Consider the following 11,078-nt stretch of genomic DNA (forward strand, 5'->3'; position numbering starts at 1 on the left):
TCTCTCCCCAAATACTGAAAAGCTGTTGAATAAGGACAATCTATTTCTTATCTTTCAGGAAGTTGGGCTGGTTCACAGAATAAGCAGCTAAGCTGGAGGATTTAATTCATCTTATTCATTAAAATTCAAATAATTATAAAGCCATAGATGTTAACTTTCCTGTTATTATAATACAGCTGGCAAATAGAGCCCATGGCACCAGCTGGGAGAGTTAAAACCTCATCATTGGTGGTCAGGTAATTTTATTTAACAGTTTAGCAGGCATTTGAATCAATACTTCTGAGAAATCTCCGTTATGAAATTATTATTATGAGTAATTGGTTAAAATATGCTTTTCACAGGTCTCATAATGTTTAACTGGATTACATACTACATACATATAGGGATTAATTCAATTGTGGCAAAATTCTTGCATTCTTAAAGTACTAGACAGTACTGGGTGTCAAAAGGAGTATTCATTTAGGACATGTTTCTGTGCTTGCTATGGTAAGATGGCTTCCAGGGGACTGCTTGAATAGGTACTATGCTCACTCAGTGAGGAGGAGTTGCAGAACTGGGCTCAGAAATTTTGCTGGAACATTTTCAATTTCTTTCCTTACTGTTGCTCTATTAAAACCCTATTGAATCTTTATTTTTACACACTTGTCTTTTGTTAAACTGCTCAAAAATAGGCATTGGAAGAATCAAGTGTAATTATATGACTTGTAATTTTCTATATTTATATATGTTTGCACAAAATAATTTACTTGGCAGCATTTTTTCATCTATCATGGATGCCAGTCAGAAAGACTTGACCAGTGTTAAAATGGATCTCTTATCTTTTGGAAAATTCCCAAATCTGAATAGAATCAGGAGACCCTTTAATCTCTCCAAATTGAATTGGAACCCTCCAAATCAATTCGGAGAGATTGGGAAAGATTTGGCAATTTGGGCACAGACACAGCTTTAAATGTTTTTTCTACATACCTCAAGGTGCCCGGTGGCTCATGCATGCTGTGCTGGTGGAGCAGATGGAGCATCCCACAGGAGCATGGGGGGCTCCCCAGTGCACTCAACACCCCCCCTCCATCAAGGAGTGTGCTGGAGGGCCTCCCCAGTGGCCCCCTGGCTTGGTGACTGGTGCATCCTGGGTCTGGGGGGGCACCTGGGGTCCCCCCACAGCCGATTGCTGAGCCAGGGGAGCACGGGGTCAGGGGGGGACTTCCTAGTGTGCTCCCCAGCGGACCTGGAAGTGGACCAGAAATACTTCTGGTCCACTTCTGGGTTCATTGTCAAGCATGTGGGGGGCTCCCCATGCTCCTGTGGGATGCTCCATCTGCCCCAGCGTCGCAATATTCACAAGGTGTGCCTGGTACTTTGAGGTATTTAGAAAAAACATCTAAAGCTCTGTCTATGGCCGAATCACTGATTTTCTGAATCAGCATCAAATCTTCAGATTCAGATTTGGCCACATCGAATGGGGGACAGTGATCCAAATTAATAAATCGAATCACTGTCCCTGATTCAGGACAAATCTGAATCTGAATCGAGTACTGCCTGTTTTGCACACCCCTACTGCATTATTATATACAGGGAACACAGTCTTGGCTATTATGCTTAATTAATAAAATACTTCTGCTTTAGGTATATACCAGAAACAGACCCCAGTGCTTCAAAGTTTTTACAAGCATTGGGGAACAGCAGTGCTTCGGCAGGCTTTGTAGTTGTAGCACGGTGCCCCTTTTATGAACGGTTTTTCATATTGAAAATTAGCTTTAAGCAAGTCTTTAAAAGAAATAAAAATATGATTGGCCACTGCATGTCACCATTGCTCCATAAAGACATTTTATTTCAACACCATGCATCTTTCCAACTAGTTTAGGCAATGAATGCTGGAAAAAAAACCCTGTTTCGACAATGGCGTTCAGGTGGTTTGGCAACCTTTAGTGCTTTCCTCTTTGCTTGGAACTACTCATAATGCTGCTGAATTGAAATAACATTGTCTGAGTCAAACACCACAAGCCCTGAGAGAAACTCTGTTGTGTTAGCTAATAGTTGAAGTTGCTTATTCTCAATATATGAAGTAACTCCTATTCATGTGTGAAAGAGCACCGGGGAAGAATATGCTGGCAATTAAAATGGGAAATTCCTAATGTCACCCTCTACATCCCTACTAAATGAATAGCTCTCCTCCAGCACTTTATATTAAGTGATTAGAAAGAGTTAAATGAGGATGATTGCTGGGGAAACTTCTTAGGCATTAATGTTTTCTACTTACTTTTCTTCTGCTGTATTGAATGCCCTTGTGATAGAAAAGAAAGAACAAACATCAAAAGTACCTTTTAACTTCACACTTCTTTCTAAATTTCTTTAAACTTATAGGCTATACTGCTGGCTTTCAAACTTCAAAGCATGCAGAAGGATCAGGGTCAGATAGAAAAATTATTTCTTACAGTTTAATAAAATATGCATGTAAATTTTATGACCTGCCAGAGAAATTATTTATGTGTTAATGTAACATTGTAACATTAATTACACACTTTAATTTATTTCTTAGTAGCTTCTTTACTAGGAAGTACAGTACAAGTGCTAAAATTTGCTTCAGAACATTGTATGTCACCTAAGCTTAACTTGTTTCCTGATTAAATTGTTCTTGGAAGACAACAGTATCTTTCTTCTTTTTTTCTTTTTTCTTTCTTTCTTTCTTTGTAAAGAGGAAAAGAGAAAGGAGAAGGTTACTAAGGGCTGAATGCTGTAGCCTTGAACTCAGAGGATTACGATGTATTGCTCTCTGGTTCCACTTTTCCATAATTTTATAAATATTTGGTAAATATCCTATACATGGTATGCATGTGCATTGATTTTTCCACATATGCCTACTACATATTTCTTGTGAATGAATCAGAAAGCCTCTGTTTGTGGCCACAGTTGGAGACAGAATACTAAATTAGATAAATAAGTCCTATGGTTTTATACATAAGTTCATATGTATAACCATAAACACAATACCCATAAACTTATTTTTTTAATTTAAGTGAATGCATGGACTCATGCATGCACGTACACATGTACTTATTTATATAAGTGAATATACTCATGCATACACATACACAACTATATACAGTAAACATACAACTATATATACCATATATGAGATATGTTTATATTATATAGATAGATAGCTATTTTTTATATATAATGATACATAATAATTTATTGAGATTTACAGAAATGACCTGGAGCAAAATATTATTAATATAAACACTTCTTTTTTACAGAGATATTTTATTCCATTTGCTCAACCAAGGCCTTGTGGGAATGGACTATGGGAGCAAGAATCAAGAAAGATTCTATCCTCAGCTGTAGCATTCATGTGCTCTTGGTGAACCATTTCATCTCCTGTGTTTCAGGCTACTCGCAAATAAAATAGAGACCCAATTCATTTGTACTTGTAAAGTGCTTTGAGATCATCTGATGGAAGATGCCATAGAAGTGCCAAACATTACAAAAAATATTTGCTTTGATCTGTTTTCATTATTTTGCCTTTTAAAATTTCCTCAGCTACCTTTTTTTTTGTTCTTGTACCATGGCCCAAGGTAAATTAAGAGAAAGGGTAAGTAAGAGAGCCTGCCATTCATTATGTTATATACATCTATCATATTTCCTTTTACGTTCCTAACTAAATAGTCCCAGTCTTTTTAATCTTCTAAAGTGCGTGCTTGCCTAGTATTTCAAAGTTATTGAGTGATAATCCTATTGGGATTATATTTTTTATTAACATTCTTTATATTTTTGTCAATGTCAAATAGATCATCACTGCATTTAGTTCTCTTTTCTGTCCTCAGCTACTTAGACTACATTTATAAAATAAATGAAGTTAATAGTGTCAGATTGACTGTCTGCCAGGCCACAATTCTTAAACAAAGGAATAAGTAACACATGGGAAATGTCCTCTTTTGCGTGATCCCTGAGCACCCGTCCTGACCTTTAATAGTGAAGAGGTATCCCAATTACTCTCTCTGTCTTTGGCTTCTCGGCTGAGCTGCCATCATGATGGTATTTAGTGCTAATTATGTGGATGTGTGGTCATGGCCACTTGTCCACTATGAAATGTGTTTGGAGCACAACTCATTTTACAAACCTTCCAATAAGTGTGTGGTAGTGACAGTCAGTTAGCTTCTCTTCTGGGCTGGAGTTTAGTCAATAACCCAAATGTGAAATGAAATAGCTAAACTTTCACACCTATGTAATGACAATGTTTGGAAAGTGGGCACAGTGTTTTAGGAACTAGACTGAGGTCACTAAATATAGGTCACCTTCTAAGAAGGTGGAGTTTGTGATACAAAATATTCTGCAAACGAACTTGGGAAACCCGTGGAATCTATCAAAACTGTACAAATGTTGTGTCCAGAGAATCAGCTTGGACAAAAACAATTCAAATTGTTATACAGGCAACCCCTGCTTAATGCTGTTTTGCTTAGCACTGTTTCACTATAGTGTTCATTTTACACTGATACCTGGTTCCACCTAGTACTCAGCAAGTTTTATTATAATGCTTACAGGCATCATATAGCTGGCACTGAACCTGACACTAATCCTGGCAGCCCTGATTTTGGTGATTTTGGTGACTTCAGAAAGTGAAAAGTGAAAGTGAAAGTTGGTTTCGCTTAACACTTGGTTTCACTTAATGCTTGGTTTTTCAGGAACCAATTAAGAGCGCTAAGCAGAGGTCGTCTGTACAAATACTGAGAAGCATAATTAGAGATGGATGAAAGACTTCACATGAAATATCATTTGACTTAAATCTTGACCCATAGCACAAATTAATTATTTTAAGGTTAGAAATAAGTTTTAGTTTTATGTTTTTCTTAAACTTCTACACTTTTCTGAACTTCTTTGGGGTTAAGAAGCAGAGCTAACAAAATACCCTGCCCTGAAGGAAGTTGAGAAATTTGGAAATTCTGAGAAGGCATCTTTTCTGACATTTCCTATGTAACATGGGTTACTTTAGACAACTTCCCATGAGCTTGGGGTAAATGTCTAGGTTTTTGGCTAGTTACTGAAAAGTGATGAACTTTTACATTTCATTAGATAGCTCCCAGTTAAAATAACTCCATAGATTCTTCAATATAGTTCTTCAAAATACTTCCATAGCTCACAAGTATTGACTCAACTGGTTTGTATTATCCACTATTAGACAGCACTAAGAAATAGATAGGAAAAGCTTTTTGTTAAGTGAATCTCTTAAAGTCTCTCTTCTGGCCACTGACAGAAGACAGGCCTGGGAGCATAAGTTCATAACCCCAGTGGACAGGAGGAATTCTTGAGGCATAACTCAAGTGTGAAAAGGCTGAGGACTCCTGATTTAAGAAGATAACAAAGACATGTGCTGGTTCACCATATTATTCATTGATAGTCTCCTTTAGAGTCTCAAGTCAAAATTAAAGTTGTCCCAAACTGGTAACAAACAGCCCCTGTGACTGCTAGTGGTAAAAAAACCCCTTCTTGTCCTTTCTGGGGGCTAATACTTAAGAGGTACAAGACTCAAGTTTGCAAGCAATGTAGATTGCCAGTCCCTGAAACACTGGTGTGAATTTATCCTACATGCTTTTAAGAGCTTTTATTTTTGATGACCCCTCGCTTTCCAGAGATAAAGTTCTCTGACTCAGGTTTTTTGCTATCAAAATCTCACTGCTTACAGAGTCACATTCTGTGTCCCAACTGCTAAATATAATGAGATAATGTATTTGCTTAATTTCACTTTTACAAATTATATTAATTTTAAACAAAATATTGTGTTAACTGTAGACTGTGTGACTGGTAATCAAAATTCATAACCATGAGTCCAAAAGGGGTGTCTCATCTTGTGAAGTCCCTTATAAGCACAAGTTTTACCAGAAAAATCCCAAGTCTTCATTGCTTTTTGGAACTGGCTCTTTGCCTTATTTACAGTGGACACCATCTGCATGCTGTGTCCAGTTCCTAAATGTTTTTATAAATGACTTAATATTACATTTGTTAGTCCTATCTTCTTGATACTGAGGAAGATAAAAAATTTACCAGGCTTCTGCCCACTTTTTCCTCCAATAGGAAAATTCCTTTTTGATACCCCCCAAAGGATAACCAGTCCTGAAATCATCCTCCTAAACAATGCCTAGAGGGAGAGAGCATTGCATACAGTCAGGGAGCATAAGATATTAAAAGCTCCTGAGCAAACATTTCTTTGATAAAGAAGTGAAAAGGAAAAACAGACAAAATAATTTTCTTCCATACAGGTGACCAAAGGAGAAAGAGACCTCTTTCTTTTCTTTGTTCTTTGTGTTCCCTAGAGGTTCCTCAACTTCTGCTTCTGTAGGTATCTCTCACCCCCAGTCTGATTAAGTCATCCACTTGATGAGAGGGGTGTTGAAACTAATCCTTTCACAACAACAGCAAATGGTTTAGTATAGTGCAGTTATTTAGAAAAGCTGAGATAGCGTTTGCTATTTCCCAAAAGTGGTATTTTCAAGGGATGAATGCATTACATTTAGTAAAGGTACAATTTTTCTTTCATGTTGTAAAGAAAGAATTGCTGATAATTAGAGAACTTTAATGTCTGCATAGTACCAACACATGGGGTATACATCTGTTTTGATGTTTTCCAGCTATCACTAATAACTTCAACAAACAGCCTACAGTAAGCCCATCGTATATTCATACTCTATTCATTATATGTCTCATTCCAAATGGAAAGAATCCATTTTTAAGGTGTAATGATGTGCAGATCCATGGAGTAGTAACATTATCAGGTAGATTAAGTGAGAATTGCTTCAAGCAGTCCTAGCTCAGACTGGGGATCCAGGTGTGGCAGTACATCTGTATGACACAATAATGGTAACTGATACTTTTACAATACAGGTCCCCAAATGACTGATGACCTGTTAGGCCGGGGGGTGGGGCAATTATTTGGGCTAGAGGGCCACTAATGGAAATTTGGCAAGCTGTTGTGGGCTGAGGGGGTGGAGGAGAGGGATGCTGGCCTGGTGTGGTGGTGGGGGCTGCTGACCCAGCCAAGTGTGGTAGGAATCAATTGATACTATTTGGCCCAGGTCTGCCTGCCCTGTAACCACCGCTGTTGGAGCTGGACAGAGCAGGTGGATGGGGTCTCCATGGCGACTGGGCTGGGTGGATGGGATGGGGTTGCGAGTGGGTGGGGACTTGTGGCCAAGGCTGGGATCATGGGGTGGTGACAATGTGGGCCAGGGCCTGGGGCAGAATCATGATCTGCTCCCCACATGTCCCTGTGACAGGCACTAGTTCCATGGGCAGGGAGGTGCAGGGAATGGGTTGCATTTCTCCTCTGGGCCCTGGTTCCATGCTGTCACTGCCCCATGATCCTAGCCCCAGCCCTGCCCACCCGCCCACCCACCCACCCATCCTGCTCTCAGATGCCACTTCCCAGCTGCCCATGCCTCCATTTCATCCACCTGGCTGAGTGCGCCCTACCCAGAGGGGTCCCAGGTTGGTCTCCACTGAGGCCCAGCTTGCTCTCTCCATCTGGTGCCCCAGCAGTGGCTGCAGGCCTGGGGTATCTGGGCAGTGGGGCTGAGTTTGCTGGCAATGGCAGCCAGGCAGAGTGATCCACTGCTGCAGGGGCTGCTGGGAAGCTGAGTCCATCCTATGAGCCATCCTCACCCTACCATGAGTCCAGGGTCAGAACTGGCTGCCATGACCTGGGCTGCCCCCCCTTCCTGGGATGGGCAAGGCTGAGGAACTGACTGTGGGCTAGATAGCACCCCTGGGTGGGCTGAATCTGGCCCACAGGTCATATTTTGCTCACCCCTGTGTTAGGCCCATAGCCTGGTTCACTTTACCCGGGACAAGAAACAGAGTGTCTTTGCCATCTGCATCAGAGTCTCTCATTGACCCAACTGCTGACTCTGCTTAGGTCATAGAGGTCTTATCTCTTTCTCTTGCCTCCCATTTAGTGGTTTGTTTGGTTTTTTTGCTCTTCTCCTTTTTCAGGTATCTGCTTTTACTGATTTGTATCTGATGAATTATTTACACAGAGTCAACAAAGCACCCCTAAATGCTTCCATGCTTTAGACAAGTTAGACTCTTGGAAATCACATTTCACTATTCACATTTTACTGTTCACAGTAACTGTCAACCCTGATCGTTAGAAAAAAAAGGTCTTAGAAATATACTCTCATTTTATAGTAAAGCTGAAATTGTTATGTAATCTCTTGTAATCCAGGCGGTACTCCAAGAGGTACCCCTCTCCAATTGAAGGGATCAAAGCAGGTGCACAAGTGCTGTGGGAGGTGTAGGGACTCTCCTCCCACTATAGAGGAGAGCCAGACCACCAATGGGGACTTAACCATATACCTTTTAATGTGAGAACAATACTGGGAACATAACCAGTATAAACCAGGGGGTATAGGGGACACTACAACACCCTGAGGGGGGCAGGATTCAACAAAGGCTAGACATTTACAATCATAGACATATTCATCCAGTTGACCAAAGACAGGGTTAACAAAATATAACACACAAACAGCAAAACAAACAATACTGGTTGGTGAAATATAAAAGGCCCAAAATACAAAATGTCCTATAACAAAGAATATAGGACCTAGGTACCTGGAGGGGGGAGAAAGGAGGAAAACACAATGATCCCTTTCCACTGCAACAAGAATTTCTCCCTGTTACTTCACTTATCCCAAATCACCCCAGCTGTGACTTTAACTCAGATCTCCCACATGGTAGGCAGAGACTCTACTACACAGCCACCAGTGCTGGTACTATGCCAGGCTGCTAGGGGTCTTGACCTTCCCGGAGCCCTGGCCTCATGTTGAGCTTCCTGGCCTTTGACTGGAGGAGCTGGAAGCAGAGCTGGGAACCTCTCAGGTTGCTGGTCAGATCCTTGCTGGAGCAGGGGAGCCTCTTCTGCTGGCTGTAGCCTCTCGTAGGGGATCCTGGAGCCCAGCAGGGAGCCTCTCCTACCGGCTGCACGCCGCACCGCTGGGGGTCCAACCGCTGCCTGCAGGTCCCACTCCTTCAGGGTCTTCTGGGGCAACTGCTTCTGCCCCGCTGGCCCAGCTCTTTGAAGCTCCTTCCTTGTGGTCCCTCGCTGGTCTCCCCCAAATCAGCTGCCCTGCCCCCTTTATCTCCCTCCAGGTGACCCAAGGGGCCAATCAGGGGACACAGAGGGTGAGTCTCTGGGGCCAGATCGGTGAGGAAAGGGAATCCCAAGTCCTCCAATCATCCTTTACCCTTTTAAAATCCCTGGGCTAAGTCACTGCCAGCTAGCCTATCACACTCTTGATGCCAGGAGCTGGAAAGTTAAGCACAGACCACATATTGTGAGGCTCTTGGTAAAAGTGCCCAACAGCATTGCTTGGCCTTTGAATTATTCTGGCAGCTCAGGTGCCATTCTTCTAGGCCAGGGACACTCAACCTCTGGCCTGCAGAGCAAATGCAACTCACTTAGCTGTGGCATCTGGCCTGCAGAGCTCCCCACAGGGGTGGGAAATTTGGTTGCATAGGAGCAGTGGCAAGTAATACTGCTACCTTCCTTGCTGCCAAATTTTCAAGTCTTGTGCTGCTGGGTCAGGGCTAGACCACACCCCCTTTCCTACCGGTACAGTCTGGTCAGGGCCAGGCTGATCCCTGATCCTTCCCAACACACCAGATCATGCCCTGCCTCACTGCCCTGAGTGCTGGATCAGCACTTCTGCCAGATCCAGCCTGATGATGGAGTAAGCTCTGTCTATCTGGACTGAGGGGAAAAAGGGTTGTGCACCACTGTTCTAGGCTACGTACATGCATACAATGAAAAGCTGGCCTCTTCCTTGAAAAGCTCACTTAGAATATCTCTAGTTTTTTCACATTTTAGCATGAGAAATTGTCTACTGATGTTTGCCCATAATTGAATACTAACTGAATGAGAATGCCTAAGAATTGAAAGAAGCTTCATCCTCCTTCTTCAGTATGGAAAAGTGCTTGTTAAGTCCACAATTCTACTTAGTAGCTTGCATTTAAAACAAATCTGCTACTGTTCAGTAGCAACTGACTGCACTACCATTAGGAAGCTTGTGGATCTGAATTTAAATCCCATGAAGAAACTGGTGGGAGTATTACTGGAGGGTGCAGTTTGAATTAGTCTTCCCTCAAGTGGCTGAAGGAATAGCACTGCTGGCTCCTGTAGAGAGCTGCATCTGCTATCTTTGCTAACAGAAAAGGTAAGCTAAGAACATGACCATGCAAGGAAGAAAAAGGCAACATTGAGAGATACAAGAAGCTGCCCCAGAAGAAAACAGAGGCTATTTTTCAAAATCATCTTTAGTGCTGCTTTTCTCAGAGTTTTGTGGGGGAGCATGGTAGACAAGACTAAATGTTCTAATGTGGACAGGAGATTAGGTGCTGACACAAATATTTCTGAAAATTTGCTGAGTACCTGCATTATGTTTTGTATAATTTTAAATAATTTTTAGGGACACAGACACACTGGGTGCATCTACACATGCATTAAGGGCATTGGCACTTTTTCTAATGTGAATTCAATTTAGTACCTCCAATGTGAAGTACTAAAGAAATGCACATTAGGCTGCCTCAATACGCAGGAACAAATGTGTATGGTTTTTAAATGATGCTTAATGTGCAGTAGCCTATTTTACTGTGCATTAGTGTAATCACATGCTTTTTTATGTGATGCTTTAATGTGCAGTAAAATAGGTGACTGCACATTAAAACCCATGTGTAGATGTACCACTGGCATTTAAATAGTTGCAATGCAAGTACTTAACTCCCCCACATTTGCAACTGCCAGGTCCTGGTTCTATGAGCCTGCAAGCTAGGCCCACAATGAAACACCCTTATGCCACAGTCAGCCCCCCGACAGGGTATTGAGCTAGGTCAAAGCAACCCTGGGCTGGCACCCAGGGCCCCCTGCCAGCTGGGCCTGCTCCACCTTGGCTTAACATGCTGCAGTCCTGGGTGCACGTGTAAACGCTGTACCCTGGAGCAATACACTCAGGTGTGAACTGCACTGGAGTTTATTCAGCCACATTAATAGCAAGAGTAGACACTCACAGTGTGCAAAAACACTTCAAACTTGC

The 11,078-nt window shown here is 41.9% G+C and overlaps 1 long non-coding RNA gene across 1 annotated transcript in view; it reads left to right on the forward strand.

Moving 5' to 3' along the window:
* LOC149864905 (uncharacterized) overlaps positions 1-3,394 on the forward strand; it is a 110,590-nt gene extending 107,196 nt beyond the window's left edge. Inside the window, exon 3 of the long non-coding RNA XR_016442311.1 lies at positions 3,258-3,394. This is a non-coding gene — a long non-coding RNA (uncharacterized LOC149864905). The remainder of the gene's footprint in view (positions 1-3,257) is intronic.
* The last annotated feature ends 7,684 nt before the right edge of the window (positions 3,395-11,078 follow it).

The sequence above is a fragment of the Crocodylus siamensis genome, chromosome 5 (genome assembly GCF_052110815.1).
Source record: "Crocodylus siamensis isolate JL-2025a chromosome 5, ASM5211081v1, whole genome shotgun sequence".
Taxonomy (NCBI): Eukaryota; Metazoa; Chordata; order Crocodylia; family Crocodylidae; genus Crocodylus; species Crocodylus siamensis.